Raw genomic sequence first — 22,337 nt, forward strand, 5'->3', positions numbered from 1 at the left:
AAGAGAAATGAAGCCTGCCATTGGACAAGAAAAAAAAAAAAAAGCAAGAATGGGCAGGAAAAAAATTTAAAGAGGAGGAGAGAGCAACAGAGGGAACTGGAGGCAGATGTTAAGGTTTCTCCCTGTACATTTACAGGTTGTTATGAATATTCTTAAGGGATAGAAGTGTACAGGATTTTGTGTTTATTGATGAGCAAACTGCATGTTATCTAGGTGGGCAATTATATAATATAAATTGAAAAAAAAAAAAAAAAAAGAACACGGCCGGTGAGTTGTGTTGAGTCCTTTTATCATTGAATCAAATAAAAGTGGGTAGCCATGTAACTTTCACCATTTGATCCAACACTATAAATAAACTCTCCCTAACAATGTTAAATATAGACTTGCCAAGGTGTCTCAACCTGAGTTTGATGTCTAAACCACCTAAAGGATGAAACAAAGAACTGACTTCAGGTTGCCCTCTAATACAAACACACACACACACACACACACACACACACACACACGTACACACACGTACACATACATACACACGTCATAAATATACATGTGCACAGTCACACACATAAACACACAATAACAATAAATATTAAAATACATATTTAAATAGGAATGTTGGACCAAGTGAACTATCAAATTTTCAACCCCTTTTTTTGATATCTACTCAAATATGGTGTATGTGTGTGTGTGTGTGTTTGTGTGTGTGTGTGTGTGTGTGTGTGAGTGAGTGTTTGTGTGTCCGCTTAAGAATATCTATACTTTAATCACATGAAAGCTTAGAAGAACATGCGATGCAATACTTGGGTAGAATCATTACATATATATATATATATATATATATATATATATATATATATATATATATATATATGTATATGGTGTTCCAACATATAAAGAGGACACATGCTCCACTATGTTCATAGCAACCTAATTATAACAGCCAGAAGCTAAAAAGAACTCAGATGTACTTGCACAAAGGAATGGATACACAATGGAGTACTACTCAGCTATTAAAAACAATGATTTCATGAAATTCTTAGGCAAATGGATGGAAATAGAAAATATCATCTTGAGTGGGTAGCCCAGTCACAAAAAAAAAAAAAAACAAATGGTATGCACTCACTGATTAGTGCATATTAGTCCAAAACCATGTAATAAACAATAAATAACTCACAGACCAATGAAACTCAAGAAGAAGGAAGATCCAAATGTGGTTGCTTTATTCCTTCTTAGGTGAGGGAACAAAATACTCATTGAAGGAAATACAGGGACAAAAAGTGGAGGAGGGGCTGAAGAAAAGGTCATGCGGAGACTGCCCACCTAGTAATCCATCCCTTATGCAGCCAACAAATCCAGTGACTATTGTTGATTCCAAGAATGCATGTTGACAGGAACCTGATATAGATGGAGATGCTTGAAGCTAACTATCGAACAAAGCATGGGGACAACTATGGGGGAGTTAGAAAAAGGACTGACAGAACAGAATGGGTTTCCAACAACACGGGAAAAATAACAATATCAACTAACTAGAACCCCAGAGCTGTGGGGGATTAAACCACCAACCAAAGTATATAAATGAAGGTACCCATGGATTCTGCTCCATATGCAGCAGAGGATGGCATTGTCTGACATCAAGAGAAGGAGAAGTCCTTGTTTGTCTGAAGGCTCATTTCTTCAGTGTAGGGGAATGCCAGGATGTTGTGGTGGGATTGGGAGCATCTTCATTAAAGCAGGGGGTGGGGAATAGTAGAGGGGTGAAATGGGATAATATTTGAAATGTAAGGACATAAAATATTCAATAAAAATTAACCATACAATCCTTTAAAAAGCTCTCTTTCTTTTTTACAGGATTTATTTAAGGTGAGTGCATAGAAAGTCTACTTCAAAATAACCCACTTCAAAAACTAGAAATATATTCAGAAGGAGTTATTTTTAATTATGTGTTCAAATTCATGTAAAATCCGTTGAAGTAAGAGATTCATGATGCTAAAAGCCCAGTTTTCCATAATTAATCAACAAGCCTTGAGTATGTTTAACATAGTCGTGGATTTGTTTCATCTCACATGTCTTTAGTCAAGACCACATGGAGACCATGTTTTGTCAACTTTTACATGTTTCAGGAGATGCCATATGGGGACTTCTTATGCCCTTGTATTAGTAATTTCCATTTGCTACGTATGCCACTTGACCATGGGGCAAAGAATTGCCACCATGAATCCAGTGTAAAAACGTCAATGCCTATGTGATGGCATGGTATGAAATCTCTGATCTGCATTTTCCTTATGAAATTTTATCTAGATTTGTCTTCTTCTTTGCACATGGATATGTCATCACACTTTGGGCTTACTTTAATTTTCCAACTAGTAATTAAGGTGGATTTTTCCATATTATTTAATGGAATCTACAAACTCAGAAACATGCTCAGGAATTTTTCTCCAATGTGCTAACAGATCCAATCAAGTAAACAATCAGTATTAATTACTAAAGGGATTGCTTACCATCTGTACCTAAGAAACAACCAGTGGTAAAATTTCTGGGCCAAGTTTTGATAGTTTAGTAATCCTATCAGTTTTGCTATGATGTTTTATCTCCATCCTCAGAGACAGCATTGTCAAAAAAAAATGAGGTTTCAAAAGTCCACAGCTCGCTCGCTCTCTCTCTCTCTCTCTCTCTCTCTCTGTCTTTCTGTCTCTGTCTCTCTCTTTTTCTCTCTCTGTCTCTCTCTGTCTCTGTCTGTCTGTCTGTCTGTCTGTCTGTCTCTCTCTCTCTCTCTCTATCTCTCTCTCTCTCTCTCTGCCTCAATCTTGAGATCAGGCATAAGTTCTCTGCAATGACACCAATACCATTCCTATCTGCCTGCTCCCACACTCACTAACAAGATTATCATTAACTAACCTTCAGAAACTGTGAGAAAACACCCAATTAAATGCTTTATTATAAGTAGCTTCAGTCATGACATCTCTTCACAGCAATAGAACAGTGACCAATACCCTGACTCACCCCTTTCTGGTATCTGTATAAAAAGGCAATGTTTTTTTTCTTGTATAAGGTAGTGGCTCTCAACCTTCTTAATGCTGTGTCCCTTAATACAGTTCCAGATTTGTAGTGATATTTTTGGTTTCTTTATGTTTTTGTTTTAATACCAAGTATGGAATATGGGTATTCTTCGGATTGTCGACAGCAGTTTATTATGATTTGTCACATGCCTCTAGCAGGGGCTCCATTTTTAGCACCTTTCAAAAAATCTTTAGATATTTACTAAATTTTGGAACTTGTTTTTACCTGGACATAAGCCACATATAAACAGCCAACTATACTTTTCTGACCATGGACAGTGGCTTTTCACATAAGAACAACTATCAGATTTTGTTAATTTTAAGTTCATTTATTTATCACATTTATAAACTGCCATCCAGCTGGTTTACAGAGATCTTCATTTTTCTGACCTTCCCAAAGCACCTTGTCCTCTTCTTCTCACAGCCTTCAAGTTTCTTATATTATTCCTTTGCTGTGCATTATGATAATATTTGTTGCCAATTTTAACAGGGAAAAATTGTTTAGTATAAAGATATTGGAATATTTGAAGTAGAATGAAACACCCTAACTGCGGAAGCACCATCCCCCAGGCTGAGATTCTGAACAGAATAAAGACGAAAAAGGAACTGAGCACCAGCATTCATCTCTATGCTTTACGGATATGGATATGGATGTCTTATGAAGAGCTGCTTCATTCTCCTACCACCATGCCTTCTTTGTCATGAAAGACTGTAGCCTCAAACTTTGAACCAAAATGTGACCTTTCTTTCCTAAGTTGCCTTCATTATGCACTTTGAAATATCATAAAGATAATTATTAACACAGTGATAAAGGGTTTACTCATATGAACCAGTCTTCAAAGACCTTAAATTTCTCCTGTGCTATGTGGGAATAGGACAAAATCTCCATCCCACAAACCACTTTATCAACCTGGTTTCTTTTTAAACTTTCCATAAAGATTTGGAAAAGATCATAGACAGAAGCCATTATTTTTCCTGCAGCTAGCAGGCCAGAAGAGGCATTATGCTGCCTTCCAAAAATCACTTAAGTTAGTACCTTTGATAATTAACAGCTAAAATTATCAGCAGTTATGTTTTATATTTGTCATTGAGGTCTGCTTATTTATAGCTAGAGTGAAAGACAGCCCTTGATAGATAAAGCATCCCAGGGAAGATACCACAGTGACACTCTACTCTACTACCTAGTTAAACACAAACCAACTGAGTTTCAAACAATAGTCTAGTCAGAATACACCACAGTTCTCAATTTAATCTGTTCTTTCTCAATCCTGGATTTATCTATTAAACAAAACATGTGTTCATGATGTGAAGTTGATTTGATTTGTATTTCTTCAATCTGATGTGCCAGGGGATATGTCAAAAGTGGAGATCTCCAAAGAATCCATGGCAATAACCAGTAGCAAGGCTACAGGAGTTAAGGCTTGGGAGAAAGGAGGTAGCCATAGAACTGTTATCAGGAGTGGTAAGGAGGAGGGATCACAAAACAAGCACAGAGCATGCAGATATCTGTGTCCTCATGACAGCTTTTAAAGAACAGTTGTTGCAAAATTAGTCCCAGTAAGCAAAATGAGAAGATACTACAGTTAACCAAGTCAACCACTTAGGCCAATTGCCCTAGTACCTAGCCAACATGCTCTTCACCAGAACAGCCAAGATATAAATTGATGTACATAAATTTATCAACATAGACTTCCATTGCTCTTATAATTGTTAAATGCCTTCCTTTCACAAAAGGGAAATCATGTCCTAAGAGATAATCAATATATAAATGCAAGCAGACACCTGGCACTTATACTGGTTTCCTTGAATGAAATGCCATCAATTTATCCTCACTTTAATGAAGTTGTTCTAGATTGGGTTTGGGCTAATCTGACACTAACACTTTTAATGTAACATTTTCCCTAAGGTTACTGAATGTCTTTACTTCCAAACTATGACTGTCATGAAACACAGTTTCTTAAAAGCAAGTCCATTTCAGGAGGACAAGTAATGTAGGGCTGAGGGGCTATCTCAGCCAATAAAGTTATTGAGAAAACAAGCGCAATCCTCTGAAACCATATTTTAAAGCTATGTTTCGAGGCATGCATTGTAATCTTAGTTCTGGAGAGGCAAAAAGAGACATACAGATATCTAAGGTTTGCTGATTATGAGGGACTTTATCTCAGTAAAATAAGTAGACATCTGTGTAATGACTCTTTCTCTCTTCTGGACTTCATTCACATGCATGTATCCATGAATATGGAGTAATGGCCCATACTTACAGACACAGAAAGGGAAAAAGTAAGACAGTGGTCTTGTACCCTTCATATCACCCATGATTGTGACATTCTCCATTATAAAGAAACCACTAGCCTTCTCAAATATCACACTGGAATTCAACAGAAGCTCAACCTTGGGATAGTCAATATGCATAATTTAAAAGTGAACTTTATAATGCCTGTGAACCCAGTATCATTCAAAGCCAATTTCTCTGACATCAAAATACAAATATGGAAGTTCCTAGCAAAGAAAGTATAAGTAATGACTATCACTGTAATTCCAGATACAAACTTCAAAGTTCGTCTTAGAGTCTCTAATCCTGCAATCGCATGTTTCAAGAGAATTTATTTCTGAAGCAGAATGGTTCTTCTGAGGAACACAACAGTAGCTCTATTGAAGTATATTGACAAGCTGTTAAGACAAATGGTGAAAACAGTAGTTAACGTATATCATTTAATTATATATCCTGGACATAATGGAGAAATAAAAATTCAATAATCAAGGCATGACAAAAAAACCCCACAAATCCAAAGTATTCTCTAGAATGTCATAATTTCATTCCCATTAGCAAAAGGTATTGAATACTAAAAACTCAATGTAATTGGATGAAAATTCTTCAAAAGCATACTTTCAAGCCATCCCATATGCTGAAGAATGTTGATCTGGTCGGGTGTTAATTGAATGCAAAGGGAATTTAGAATGAATATGACAAACTAATAAACTAAAAATATTAAATATTATCCGAACGAATTCTGTCAAGAAAGTATGATCACTATTTAAATTCAAAATTATTTACATATTTATACATCAACAGATTTTTTTAGCCTTTTACTTACTTTGCTTTTATATGATATAGTTGGGTTATGATTTATTCTTAAAGTGACAAGATACCAAAGGACAATCATTACTGATTCACTAGGATCATTCCAAATTAAGCTCCACCCTGCAGTCAAGCACTGTCTGTTTGAAAAGCAGATTTCCCAGTTGGTCTTCAAATATCAGTAGGTTCTCCAGTGGTACTGGTAGGCAAATATCAGTTGCGATATGCAGATGGGCTTTGTTTTGTGAAAACAAGAGTCATATCCTTAAGCTTTTAAGTGACACCAAGCATAGAACAAAACTCCTGGAATTTTGCTTGTAGAAAAATATAGAAATATCTTTGTTAGTGGATGAATCAATAAGATATGAATCCAAAAGAGGACAAATTGTTGCTTACATTTATGAATCATAGACAGATTTATGGATATATGGATACAGGAATGCATAAATGTGTTGCCATATTTTTGATGCTTTTTGGGTTTCTATTTTTATCCTACAACACTAGGTGAGAGAGAAAACGGATTACAGAAAAAAAGAAAGGTGTCATAAATATTGGTAGATTATTTTCTGCTAATTAAGGTCATCAAGTTTCTTGAAGGCAAGTTTGATCTCCATTGTCAGGAGACAACAAGCAATCATGAAAGCACTAAGCACCCAACACCCAGCACCCAACACCCAACACTCAGCTCACCACAAAGAACAACCAGAATAGCAACCAGCAAGCAGCAACCAGCAGTCAGAGCACAGCAAACATCAAACAACAGGGAACAGCAACAGCATAAATAAAAGTAGTCTGCAGCAGCAGAAGGCACCGAAGCAATTATACCTCTCTTTTGGTACTTGCATTTATACCTCCTTAAAAGTTCCCTAGAATTCCAAATGTAAACTATCTGTACCTTGCAATTTTACACCCCTTCCAGCACACTGTAAGTGACCACACAACAACAAGATGACAGGTCTGAACAAGTATTCTGATATAGAAAGAATTCTCAGACCAACCAAGGTCTGACAAAGGCAATACTTAACTCTCTGCAAGGTTCACCCTCCTAGATGTTTCCCTGGCTATGTCAGTAGAAGATTATATACAGAATTTGCTAGGTTTGACAACCACTAGTAGGAAGATATTTTTAGTTATCCCTCACTCTAATTCACAACACATAAGTACTTGACTACTCTGCATATTCAAGAGTGAAAATGATAGGAAAAGTGTCTGCTAAATAAAGCAGTTTAATTAATATAGCAGCTGTCAAGTATCTGCCATGCTATTTTCATCTAGTTGTGTTCTCACACAGAATCCAAATTAGCAACCATCTCACTAAGTAAAGTTTTTGCTAAATGAACTTTTAGAAGAAAGTGCACAATGTTCAGTGAATTGTTGGGAGTGCCAGTAATTGAAACAACTTCTGAAAGTCAGAGGCTCTGCCTATGATCCTTGCTTTTCAAAGGCTATCTCAGCTCTGCAGTACCCTTGAAATGGGAGCACAAGCAGTTTTTTTTCCCAGCATCTAACAAGAAAGTTTTCTATAAGTGGTAGTTAGATTCAAGTGTGCCTCTGCTCCAGGCGTTTTCTAAGAAAGACCAGAATACATATCTAACAGAAGTACCCATGTCTTCCTTGAGCTACCCAGGCCTCTGAACTCTAGCTACAAATCTAAAGAACGAATCATATACATCCTCTCTCCTCTATTTTCAGATATTGGGGATCATTGGGGCTTTCTGGGTAGAAAATCTAACCTATTCAGAAATCTCCAGGTTCCAGTAATTACCATGTCTCAAAACTATGGTAGAGAATGACTAAGACGGATACCCACGGCTCATCTCTTGCCTTTAAGTTCACACAGGCACAAATGCACACACACACATACACACACACACACACACACACACACACACACACACACACACTCACATACACTGATTTTCCAATAATTGATTGAATTTTGTCAAGGAAATACCATTTGTTTGGTTTAAATTCTGGAAATAGAAGACATCCATTGTGCTTACATAAAATTTCTGTTTGCATCAGGTTTATTTTTGAAGAAAAAAATCTAGTAATCATAAATGGTGCAGAGCTAGCAGGCAATACAACATAACATTAAAACAGAATCTATACTTTTCCAAAGTATATTCTGTCTACATCCACTGAGACGCCATGCAGGAGATATTGAGATAATCTAGGGACTGTTCAACAAAAAGCCCATCAATAAAGAGAATATCAAGTTATTTTCCTTGTTGGTATCACAAAATTTGTGCCACCTGTGTGTTAAGTAAAGAAGTACTTATGTGTATTTAGTGTTTGAAGGTATAGTTCATTATAGTGGGAAAGTCATGTTTGATGAAACATGAAACAATTGGTTCATATTAGATCTAGATCTATATCCTGGAAGCAGGGAAATGTGACTGCTGGCCCTCAACTCACTTTCCTCTTTTGATTCAGTGCGGTACATCAGCCCCCAGGATAGTGTTACCAAACTCAGGGTAGGCTTGCTTATTTAGTTAAAGCTTTCTCCACACATATTCACAGATGCAATGGGAGATCCATTTTCATGGTAGTTATAAAGTCCAACAAGGTAATGGTGAAGATATACCATCAGAGCTTGAATCTGAGAGGAAATGTGTCTGTGTAGAGGAATATATATTTCCCTTTCTTAGTGACAACACAAGGTGGATTTTGGCTGACTGCTATTAAACTGCAATACTTTCATATAGAAGGTCAGATAGTGAAAACGAGACACTGTCGCCATTAAAGCAGAGCCAAGGAGAGGGTTTCTATCTCACCAGATATATGTGGCAATCTAGGAATGCTATTGTGAGAATGTGATCTGTAAAGAAGCGATATGAAGCTCTGACCCAGAATGCCAGGAATGACGAATTTGGAGGGACAAAAATTATTTTTGCCTGGAGTAACAGATGAAAAACATTCAAACTACAATGCTAAGTAAAGGCTACTCATAATATCATGACAGAAAATGTAGACATAAACAACTCATAAAAACAATTTGGGCTATGAGAGTAATGTAAGAACAAAAGGTTATCTTTGGCAATCCTGATATAAAAATAGCACTTGGCAATATAATTATAAATAGAATAGTTATTAACTTTTACAGTGTCTATACATATTCATCTAATGTCAAATCTTACCTATTACCAACTGTTATATCAACTTTTATATTGGAATTCAGAGAATAGCACTGTTTTCCTGGAAGGCTTCTGTTTTCTTCTTCAAGAAAATACGAATGGTGTTGCCATAAACACTGTTCAACTCTATAGGTCTCAGCTCTGCATGAACAAATAAGTACAGTCTGTGTACATATATATGGTACTATGACCCAGAGTTAAGTGAAAGCCCCAGTGCAGTATTATCTCTAGCATAACGAGGGAACAATTATAAAGCAGCACTCCTGTACTTCCCCCATTGAAACTGTGGGAAGGGAGAGAGAGACAGTCTGACCATTTCCTCTAGAATTGCCTGCCACATGGATCATATTGCCCATGATCACTGAACCTCATCAACTACTAGCTGGATCTGTACTTTTTCAGAGAATTATGTTTCTCTTCATGTTTCCTGATCATCAGGGGTGATGATCATTATTGACTGCCTTTATGACATGATCTATACCTACCTAGGAAATGTGTCTCTGTGTAGGGTAGTGAGGGAGATTCTAGACTGAGTTAATTTCTAGAGTGGAAATGTTCTAGGAAGTCCACCTTAGATGAGTACTCAAGACACAGTTCATAGTTTCAAAGGCCCAGTCTCTCTCAGACTTCAGAGTTTCCAATAAAGATGGGGACTTCAAAGAAGCAAGCATTGTAACAGAGGCTAAAATAAACAGATAGATGGAGGAGTTCTGTATAAGCAGGCAACTTAGCAAAAGTTAAACTAGCTGGAGCATATTCACACTGTGTTTCTAGAATGGACTTGGGTAATGTTATGTAGGAGTCTCCATCAAGGAGCTCAAATTCCAGTTAAATATGAAATGGACTCATCATGAAAACCAGATGGAAGATATTCTACACTCTCTTGTTCTGTCACAGGAAGAGACACCTTAATTTTGTCTGCCCCATTTCTATTCCATGGTATCTGCCTCTCCACATTTACCTTCTGACTTTCTATCTCATGATTCAGCCACCACTGAACTGTGCCAAAAGACCACTCCCTTTCTTATTGTGCTTTGGTCAGCTATTTGTCTCACAAATAAAGTAACTATTATGAGACCTGTAAGACAGGGATTCAAATGTTAGTACAGGGGAGGCATCCTCCTAATCTCCAGAGACCTCATCCAGAAGCTATACATCAAAATGAAGATTTACTTCTGTTAAATTTAAAACCTAGGAAGTTGAAGTACATATTTAAAAGAGCAAAGTAGATCTATTGATAAGTTCTTCCAGCATCCCTCAGTTCCTGCTCTTTTACTCAGGGTATCTTCTTATATAATCCAGATATTTTGTTTGCCTGTCCCTCCTTTTGTAACTTTGTCCTCCTGGATAATCTGCTTAGCTCCCCTTTCTCCTTTTCCCTCCTCCTGTCCCCACATAATTCAGGGTCATGACCACTCTGAAATCTTCTAGATGTGTCTGCCTCTGGCTATGCTCTCCCACATATGTATAATAAACTTGTTTCCCCATCCTGCCTAGGAGAAACCATGTTCTTTCTTTTTTATTTTCCTTTTTCCATTTTTTTGCATTTACCCATCACACCAAGGACATGTCTGAGAAGCCATACTCTCATTCTAAGACTGAAGCTCTCAAAAGCATGTATAGACCTCAATAGTGACAATTGTCCTGAAAATCAAAATCATACAAGTAAAACAGATCTGGATTTGATTTGGTATAAACACTGGCATTGTCACTTACTAGCTATGTGACTATATGGATCACAGTTAATGTTTTTTTGACACACTCTACCTGTAATCCTCCCAGATAAGGATTCATCTTCATATTGCCATTGCACAGATGAACTTGATGGTTTTATCTGGCATGTCTGGTTCTGCACCAACTCTGAGTATTTCCCTTGTTTTCCTTGTATGTGAAAAGTCACCTGTCTGTCTTCTCTTTGTTGGTATCACTCTGTTCACAAGGGTTGGCATCCTCCACCCACCCTTACATCACATATGCATTGCTGTGCACATATAAAACTGAAAATCTTAGTTAATGATTTCAAAAAATTCCAGTCCAGAATGATGGGGAATACAGGATGGAGCCACTGAGTTCATGGTGCTGGGAATGTTTGTGAGAGTCTGTTAATGTAACAGTTGCCCAGAACACCTAGAAAAAACTGACTAAATAAGTATAAGTTTAAAGACCCACCCATTCCTGGTGATCTACTTACACCAGGTAGACTCTACCTGGTAAAGAATCTACAACCTCTCAATATAACACTATGTACTGGGGGCCAAATATCTAAAGAGAAGACAATGGGGACCTCTTGGGTTCAAAGCATAACAAGTATTCCATAAGAAAACTCATGTAAAGAACTGGGCACATTATTGAGCAAATGAGTGTTTAATTAAAATAAATATTAGCTATTTCTTTTTATTCTCATATGGATAAACACAATAGAATATACTGTTTCAGTGAGGCATATACTCCATAAGGTGTAGCTTGTGGAAACAGTCAAGCTTCTGACTTTTCTGGCTGACTGAATAACTTGCAAAGGTCCTTTTGAACCCAATGACATTCTAATTTGAAGTCTTTCAAATTATCCAAATACCTCAAAACTGGAAATTATGACTCTGCCAAGCAGTTGCCTGTGCAGAAACTGATAGCATGTTGGAAGTGATGAAAATAGTACTGTCTTTTTACTAAGCTGAAGAGTTGTTCTGTGTGTATGTGAAAGGGTTATTCAGAGAGCAGCCTGTGTTATCTCCACTCAGTTTCTGTGGCATGCTACGGGCTATATTACTTGCACATTTTTGACAGAAATTTGTTTTTTGAACTTACAAACACATTCTAACATAGAGCTACTTACTGATATAGGTAAATGGCTTAGACAGGACCAGGTTTGGCAACAAAGCATGAGGACCTAAATTCTACCACCCAGAACACAAATAAACAAGCTGAACATGGTTACATGTCTATAGTACCAGGATTCCGGAAAGTCAAAGAAAGGTCATCTCTGGTATTTGACAGCCATCCAATCCAGCTTAATCAGCAGCTCCATATTCATGGAGAGACCCAGAATAAATAAAAATAGACAATAAAATATAAAAAATAATAAATAATAAAAATGACAGGTGTCAAGGGATTAAATAAGTCATCCAGTATAAATAAACCTTTCACTTCCACATGACACATATGTGCACCCATACATAACACATGCATAGTCTGTGCACCTATACATAACACACACACACATTCACACACAAGCACGCACACACACATACACACAAACACACACACACACCTACACACACACACACACACACACACACACACACACACACACACACAACTACTTACTTTATCACAGTTAGAGAAGTCTATTTGGTGTCACTTTCCTGGGTTTCAACATCCATATCTTCTTTAGCAGTCGTCCTGTGTGGAGTATTCTCTGCCATCTTGGAAACAGGGCTGCCAACCTTGTCACTCACCGTATAAATAAAAGGCAGACAGTTTAATGTAATGTGAAAGCAAGGACAGAGGGATATTATAAAGTTTTCTTTGAAACTAAGAGGGTTTTTACTTGATAAGAAACAGGTGGGATTACTGAGTGTTGTTGCTCCAATGACAAGTTTGAGGAAGTACAGTGTTATTTCACAATCTCAGAATCCAGAAGAAGGTAGAAGAGAGGACAAAGGGCAACAAATAGAGCCCCAACTAAAGGTGGAGAACAAATGGAAAAGTTGAAAAGTACCCAGTGCTTAGACCATATATCTGGAGTAACTTGAAAATTAGGACTTCATCCTTTTTAGGAAAACCTTACAAGATCAGTGTTATGATGACACTGTTTTACCAGTGCATAAATTTAGACTATAGCATGAATGGTTCCCAATCCAAGGAGCTATTGAGCAATAGGCCACGATTACACATTCAGCCTTCATCCATCTTAACGCCATGCCTTGGGCACCAAGTGGGGGAACAATTCAAACAAGCATGCACCTCTCAAAAGCTTCAATATCACCATGAATTTTACTTTTATTTTAATTTATTAGAGATAATGTCAAATGTGAGTGAGGTTCCATATACTGGTATGTGCATATAGTATGCTTTCTGTTTGATAAATAGCTTATTAACATGACAATTTCCCTGACAATGTTCCTGAACTTAAAGGAGAGAGAGAGCTTATTTTGACTCACTTTGAAGGTTCAGTCAAGAGAGTAGGTGATTTGAATGTATTATTATTTTGTGTATGTAGCATACATTTGGCTCCATTCAAATGTAATTAATAACATCAGAGAGTAAGCTATACATTTTTCTAATATTTATCAAATATGTACTTCATGCTTTAAGATGTTTATTTAATTATTTAACATAATTATTTCTTTTTCCTCTATCTGTCTATCTATCTATCTATCTATCTATCTATCTATCTATCTATCTATCTATCTATGTATCATCTATTTATCATCTATCTATCTATCTCTCTATCTATCTATCATCTATCTACTGACCTATTTATATTTTACATTAGATACAATTGAACTGAGGGCTTCCCACATGCTAAGCAAGCACTCTACACTAAACAAAATCCACAGACCCTTTTGTATGTTTTTTTCTCCCACCCCTCTCTTTTGTGTATTTTATTGGTGACAGTGTTACACTTAGTTGAAGAGTATATAGACTAGAAAACATTGACTTTTGCTCCTCCTACCATAGCCTACAAAGTATCCAGTACTCTTAGCAACAGATATGGCTGAAATAGTTTCATTCTACTGTATTCTTAGAGTAAGTAAAAATATATTGTACATAGATCAAGATATAATAAGATCATTAATATACAAATTTATTGTCAGCTATTTTACACAAAATATGAAGAAGCTACAGTTTGTGGAGACATTAGTATTTAAGGTTATATACACAAAATGTGACATTTATAACATAATATGATACTGTAAATTATTTAAAAGACACCATGTATGTAGATTAAACAAACAACATATAGCTGAAAATATCATGGTGTCCTCTTTTAGTAGGAGAGACAAATATCCTGGAAAACTTGTAGAAAAGAATATTGTTTTTATTTCATAAAGTGAACAGTTGAATATTGAGAGCTAGCTACCTAAAAAACAAAATTTATTCAAACTCATGATGCATGTAAGTTGCTCTTCCTTTCCTCCTTGTCTGATGGTGATTTTACTACAATATCCTACAATTTCCTTTCCTTGTTTTTTTCTGAAGATTCAGTGAGCTCCCTTTGGGGAGGGCTATGGACATGGACATTGTGTGTCTGTGCGTGTGTGTGTGTGTGTGTGTGTGTGTGTGTGTGTGTGTCTGTGTGTCTGTGTGTGTGTCTGTGTGTGTGTGTCTGTGTGTGTTTGTGTGTGTGTACTAGAAGAGAGCAAAGAGGAATAAGAATTTATTGAAGGTAAAAGGAAGCATCTTCATCCCCCTTCCCATGAAAGAACCAAGAACCTTATTTGCTTCAGGCCATACCTACTCCCTACTCCTTGTCAGGGAGTAGTTGGTAAAAACAGCATCTCTAGGAGAATGATGGCCCCACCCTTATAGATTACTGGTATTATTTTGAGACAGGTGTGATTCTATTTCTTAAACATGAGGTTAATCCCCATCTTTGAGCCATTTAACAGGAGATAAGGCAGATCATCAAGCATTAGATGGAACACACAACATTAAAATAACTACAAATCCCTTGCCCCCTTGTGACCCCCCAAGCCTACTGGCCAAAGCTTTGCATACTACCTGTACAGTGGCTTATCCACTGCTTATCAGGGTTTCTCCAGACTTCTCACTCAAAGACATTTCTTTACCTTTGCTTCATTAGCCTCCCCAACAAGAAAATCACAATTATGATGTCACAACTACTAAAGTTGAGATTTTTAAATTATTTTTATCTGACCCAGGGAGGCACAAATGCAGATGTTGAAGCTGTGCTAACCAATAGAAAACTCTGTCTCCATCTTGAGAAAGAGACAGGCCAGCAGATATAGTGGTATGCTACAGATAAAGAAAGAAGCACAGATCTTGACATGACATGAAGGTGTCACCAAAAACCAGGTTTTGAAAACAGTTATGTGACTATTCCTGGGAAGACATGACAAAACTGTCTATTCCTTCCAAACATAGCAATGACAACAGTCCAAAGCAATGTCTTCACTCAAAATTAGCTCAGTGACCCAGTGAGTTGAATGAGGGAGCAATTGACAGGAGGCATCATTAGAATGCATACTGCATTCATGAAATCTACATATTTTCATGAATTGCAGACAGCACAGCTGATTGGCTAATTTTCTGGTTGTTTCCTTGAGAGGGGTCTTCTGTGCATTGTAGCTGTTATGTATGGTGGGGTTCTTCCTGCATGTAAGGTTCAGGGTATTTCTGAGACTTGTGAGCTTGTTTTTGCTTCTGAAGCCTTATGAGATTTCATTACATAATCAATCTTGAAGAGTCCTTCTGGAAAAGGGAAATATTTCTATTAGATAAAATAGCTACACTACAGGAATCCCTCATTGTTAGTAGAGGTGAACTACTAAGAGTCACTGCAGGCATGGAAGTCCCACGCCCAGGAATGAGTTTAAAGGATGCGGGGTCATCTCCCATATTTTCTCTTGTCATCTGATGTATTGTGTTCTGTATGACACAGTAGAAGAAACCTATAAGATGCTGACATTTGCATGTTAGACTTTCCAACCACCAGACCTCTAAGAAATTTTTTTCTTTCTAAATTTCATACCTATGACGTATTATTGTAGAAGAAAACAGAAACCAGCAGATCTGTCAACAGAAATCAAGAACCTACCCTATGGTTAACCTATAAAAGAAGTTGAGCAGAAGAAATGTTATATAGACATTTTCAATTTTCCACATGCAATTTTCTGCATGAATAGGTTCCTGTGTTTACTTATACAGGGCCAGGGAGGTATGAGTCACAATCACACAAGAGCATGTGAGTATTAGTTCTGCTGTTGTGGTCTAATTCCCTTACAAAAGAAACTTATTGAAGAAACTTTATTTTGACTCACAGTTTCAGTAAATTACTCTACAGTGTGTATGGAATGGGAGGGGAGTATGGAAGAAGAGAGGGAAGCCAGCTAGTCATAGCATATCTGTATTACGGAAGCAAAGTGTAGGAAAAAAGTGGGCCAGCCAGAAAACCTTCAAGGTCCTTCCTCAGTGGTGCATTTTCTTCAACAAAGCCCTACTTCCTACAGTTTCTTCAACTTTCCCAAGCAGTATCAACACTAGAAGAACAAGTGTTCATTTTTTTCCCTATGTCATAGAGATCTGATGTCTATTTTGAATAAAGTAATGGAACAGAAGATGGAAACTAGGTTACAGCCTTTCATGAAAAAGGTCCATTTTGTGTCCCTTCAAAATGATGAAAAAGACCATTCCCAGGCCTTAATGGAGTTCTCATAGAATTTTATATGCACATTGATTGCTTTTAAATTTTTATCACAGTTTATTCCCTATGCCTTTCCTCTCACAGCTTAAATAAATAGGAAATTGTTCCCTAGTTCATTGTCCCAGAGGATTTTCTGTTCTTTGAATTATAAACTCAGTGTCTGTTTAAAAAAAATGAAAATAAAAAATTGGGGAAGGAGAGTGATTCCCTGCTCTTTTGAAGATGTGTCATAAAGGAGCCTGGGGCTGGAACAAAATTTCTTTTGTGCTTTAATGTTTTATTGTATTAATAATTCATGCACATTTCTTTCAAATTTTAGTTCTTAATGTATCTGTATTTGGTTAATATAAAATAATAATTTAAAAGGCTTAGCAATTAATTTATTTTAATTTTTTTCACCTCCTCCACAATCTCCAAGATGATCTGTTCCTTGTTTCTCATCATGTCTCAGAGATACAGCACCTGAATTTAAATGTCAGAGATATAGATAGGCTCCCACACCTGTCATCCATGACATTCTGTTCCCAGAATTTTCCTGTGCTCCCACATCGGTTGATCCACACCTCCAGACACACACCCAATATTACTTTCCACAATTCCATATAGAAATCTGGTTTGTCACAACAAAAATTTATATGTTATATGCTTTGCCCCTAAATGTGCCAGTGTGAGATGTTTTTGTTACATTAAGAGATAGACCTTAGGGTTGGGGATTTAGCTCAGTGGTAGAGCGCTTTACTAGAAAGCGCAAGGCCCTGTGTTTGGTCCCCAGCTCCGAAAAAAAGAACCAAAAAAAAAAAAAAGATAGACCTTAGATGGAGGTGATTAGGTCATTGCAGTATTAACATAGTAGTTCTTGTACAACAACCATCAATGCCTATGAAAGAGAAGGGCAGGCTTCCTGATCTGCCTGTGTTTCTGTCTTGAGGAGTGAGCTCTTAGTTTTTTTCTACAATTCTGCCACCATGATACCATCTGCTATAAATTCCTCAGCAGAGCTGAGCAAAACACAGCTCAATAGTTCCTTGAACTCCCAAGGATCTGAGTTATATTACTTTTATTTCATTTCCTCCTTATATATAGCTGCATAAAGTCTTTTGTGTGTGTAAATAATGTACTGTGAGCACATTTGCCTCCATAACCAATTAACATGCCATCTGACCTTCTTCCTTTCCATTAGTCCTCTTTGCTCCCCAACTCAGTTTTGTTTCTGTTTTTATGTCATCTATACAGGGAGGATTTTATATATCTGTAAGACCTAAAGTTCATAAATGAAAATAAACAAACAAACAGAACCAAAAACAGAAACAAAACAAAGACAAAACAACTTGACATGACATTTGTCTTTTTGAGACTGCCTGAGGTGTCTTAATACAATTATCTCAAGTTAGGTCCATTGTCCTCCAAATTACATAACGTCATTCTTTGTTTTGACTAAAACTATTTACATATGTGCATATGGACTACATATTTTCTCTATCCAGTCCTCTGTAGTTGAATGCCTAGGTTGATTTCTATAACTGAGCTACTAAGAATAGTGTTTAATCATGAATAGGTAATTAGTTTTAGTTCAAGCATTTCAACTAAAGTAACCTCCCTTCATCTCATTTACCCACTTCCAGAGACCAGTACTTAGAACATGTCAGGATGCAATAAAGTAACAGCTCTGAAATTGGTGGTGAGACTGAATCTTTAGCTCACAATTGCCTTCCAGTAGCAATGTCACTGTGATGCCTAATATTCTTTTTCTATATCAAATGCTGTTGTAAGGAGCAGGAAAGTTACAACCTGGGTTCATCTTGAACACAGGATACCTCAGTCAGAGACTCTATTCAAATGTGATTTTTAGCATTTTCTTCAAACAAGCAGTACATCCTAAGCTTTAAGTTTCCCTATCCAATGCCAATATTGTGTTATCCTTCATTTTTCCATAATAAGAGCACTACATTATTAGTTTAGGACAATTAGGAAATGTAAAAGAATAGAAAAATAATCACCCCTTCCCACCACATGGAAAGGAGAAAGAACATATAGAAGCACACACTGTAACTGGTGAGCATGTTCTACCAGCTTTAGCCTCTTGGCACTATCATTGCTGTGGGTTTGTTCATGTCTTCTTTTTGTATTTAGAAATAGTGGTGATGTTAGCTTATTCTTATTGTGCTGCCCTTTTATTGATGGGTATTTTCTGACATTTTTATTCCTTTTAAGAATGTCAAGTCCATTTATGTGTCCCAAACCAACTCCTGGTTCATGAGGAAAGCTTTTCCTTCCTCTTTTAACCTCATTAAACAACTGCTATCACTTGTGATCACTTTTGTGGTTTGAATAGGTATATCTCTCATAGACTCACATGTTTGAATGCTTGGCCATAAAGAGTAAACTATTAGTGGGTGCATCTTTATCATAGTATTTGTTGTCTTGTTAGAGGAAGTATGTCACTGCAGAAGTAGGTTTGGAAGTCATACATAAGCTCAAGCTATGAACAGTGTATGACACAGTCTTCTTCCATTGCATGCAGATCAAGACATAAATCTTCCAGTACATTCTCAGGATTTTTCTCACCATATTTTTTTGCATGCCACCATGCCTTCTGCTAGGATTATAAGAAACTAAACATCTAAATCTATAAGCCAGCCCCAAATTAAAGTTTTTCCTTTATACATGTTGCCGTGGATATGGTGTCCATTCAGAGGAATAAAATTCTAAGGATATCTGTTCTCAACTTGGTTGGATATAGATTCAGCTAGGAAATATGCTTTTTGGTGTATCTATAAATGTATTCCTGAGAAGAACCAACCAAATGCAAAACTCTCAGAAATACAAACATGTCCATTTTTAAGGAGATACTATGAAAAAACTCTGCTGCTTGTTTGCCCTAATTTATTGCTAGTGAGTAGGTTTACTCTGTTGCTGCTGCTATTAGTGTCATGCTTCATTGAGAACAAAACCCAGCTTCTTTAATCTAATAACTTGAGATTCAAAAACTCTCCAGCAATCCTCCAGGCATTCAGCACCAATTTGGGATGCCTTAGACATCAGTCCCATAGACTGAACCACTAGAAGATTCACAAATTTTCCACAAAGAAAGACATTGGTGGACTTCCAGATCCATATCATATAAGTTTATCTAACAAATCCCATTTACTAATGTATTAAATTCATTGTCTTGTTTCTTTAGAAAATAATAGCTAAATATAACCATATTTAGACTAATATAGAGAAGTTAAATTTGAGATAGGCTAAGAAAATTTTCATGTATACAAAGCTAGAAAATGAAAAGAATATAATAATAAGGCAAATGTCATTAACACATTCAATCTGAACCTATGGAATGTACAGGTAATGACATTTAACCTTATTTTGTTTTTGTGTTAATAACAGTAGAGGTAGAGTGAATGGATCATGCTATAAAAATTAAAATGTCAAAAAAAATGAATAAAGTCTTTAGTCCATTTATGTTTCATAAGCACCATTCTTCTCAGGACACATTACACACTGGCACTGGGAAATGCTGACACTGACAGAAATTTACAGTACAAAAAAAAGGTCAGATCCACTTCAAAACATCAGAGAAAGAGAGAAAAGAAGAAGAACAGCCACTGATTTATGATTAAGTCAATTTCAAACTCTTGTCCCACTCTTCCAAAACCTACCTTAGGAAGTTTCAAAAATGGCCAGTGTCAAAGAAATGCAACCTGTTCTCCAGACACTGTGCCCATCATAGAACCAATGTGGAACAAAGCAAGATTTTTGACTCTGAGGAACTCACTGCCTAATTTAGAGGTAGGCATAGATAATTCTGACCAGCCAAGATTTGGGAGGGAGGCTACAAAAAAAATTGTATAAACACTAATGTAGATGAGACAACTTGCATTCAGAAATGTAGCACATAAACTGTGAAAAGAAAGTGGAGGATTACAGAGAGGATGTAGTATGCTCTAAGGCTCACTGTTAGGACCACCTTACTATTTTTTTTTTTAATTTTTATTAGATATATTTCTTTACTTACATTTCAAACATTATGCCCCTTTTCAGTTATCTGTCCATAAGCCCACATTCTCTCACGTCCCCCTCAACCATACGGGTATTCCCCTTAAACATTCCCCTTATTGTCCCCCATATTCTTCTGCATTGGGGGTCCAACCTTGGCAAGACCAAGGGATTCCACTTTCACTGGTGCCCCAAAAAGGCTATTCTCTGCTACATATGCAATGAGCCCTGTGTCAGTCCATGTATAGACTTTCAGTAGTGGTTTAGTCCCTGGAAGTTATGGTGGGTGGTTACTGATGTTTTTATATGGTTGCAAGCTCCTTCACCTCTTTCAATACTTCTGATAATTCCCCCAAAGGGGGTCCCATATTCAGTTCTGTGGTTTGCTTCTAGCATTAACCTCTGTATTGGACATGCTCTGGATGTGTCTCTCAGGAGAGATTTATATTCTGTCCCTTTCAGCATGCATTTTTTAGCTTCATCAATCTTTTCTAGTTTTAGTGGCTGTGTATACATGGATCACATGAGGGTCAGGCTCTGAATGGCCATTCCCTGAGTGGCTACTTTAAACATTGCTTCAATATCCCATAATATGGATATTTTTCACCCTTTTAAGAGGGAGTGGGAAAATCCACATTTTGGTCATCTTTCTTCTTGAGCTTCCTGTAGTCTGTGGATTGCATCATGGGTAATTCAAGTTTTTTGCTAATATTTACTTATCAATGAGTGCATACAAAGTATGTTTTTCTGTGCTTGAGTAATCTCAGTCAGGATGATATTTTTTAGTTTATTCCATTTGCCTATGAATTTCATGAAGTCATTGTTTTTGATAGCTGAGTAGTACTCTATTGTGCAGATTGTACCACATTTTTTGAAGCCATTCCTCTGTTGAACGGCATCCAGGTTCTTTCCAGCTTCTGGCTATTATATATAAGGACATTATGGACATAGATGAGCATGTGGCTTTGTTGTATGTTGGATCATCTTATGGGTATATGTCCAAGAGAGGTATTGCTGGGTCTTCAAGTAGTGAAATGTCCAAATCTCTGAGGAACCTGCAAATTGATTTCCAGAGTCGTAGTACAAGTCTGTAATCCCACCAACAATGGAAGTGGGTTTCTCTTTCTCCACATCCTCGCCATCATTTGAAGTCACCTGAGTTTTTGTTCTTAGCCATTCTCACTGGTTTGAGGTGGAATCTCAGGGTTGTTTTGATTTGCATTTCCCTGATGACTAAGTATGTTGAACATTTCTGTGGGTGCTTTTTGGTCATATGATAATCCTCAGGTGAAAATGTTCTGTTTAGTTCTGTATCCCATTTTTAGTCTACCTTCTAATGTTCTTTTTATATTTTGGATATTAGCCCTCTACTGTATGTAGGATTGGTAAAGATCCTTTCCCACTCTGTTGGTTGTCATTTTGTCCCAATGACAGACTCTTTTGCTTAAAGGAGCTTTGTAGTTTTATGAGGTCCCAATTGTATATTCTTGATCTTAGAGCATGAGCCATTGGTGTTTTGTTAAGGAAATTTTCCCCAGTGCCCATGTATTCAAGACATTTCCCCACTTTTTCTTCTATTACTTTGAGTGTATCTGATTTGATGTGAAGGTCCTTGATCCACTTGGATTAAGTTTTTTACATGGTGATAAGAATGAATCGATTTGCTGATTCTTCTACATGCTGTCCTC

The sequence above is a fragment of the Rattus norvegicus genome, chromosome 13, assembly GCF_021556685.1.
Source record: "Rattus norvegicus strain SHRSP/BbbUtx chromosome 13, alternate assembly SHRSP_T2T, whole genome shotgun sequence".
Taxonomy (NCBI): Eukaryota; Metazoa; Chordata; class Mammalia; order Rodentia; family Muridae; genus Rattus; species Rattus norvegicus.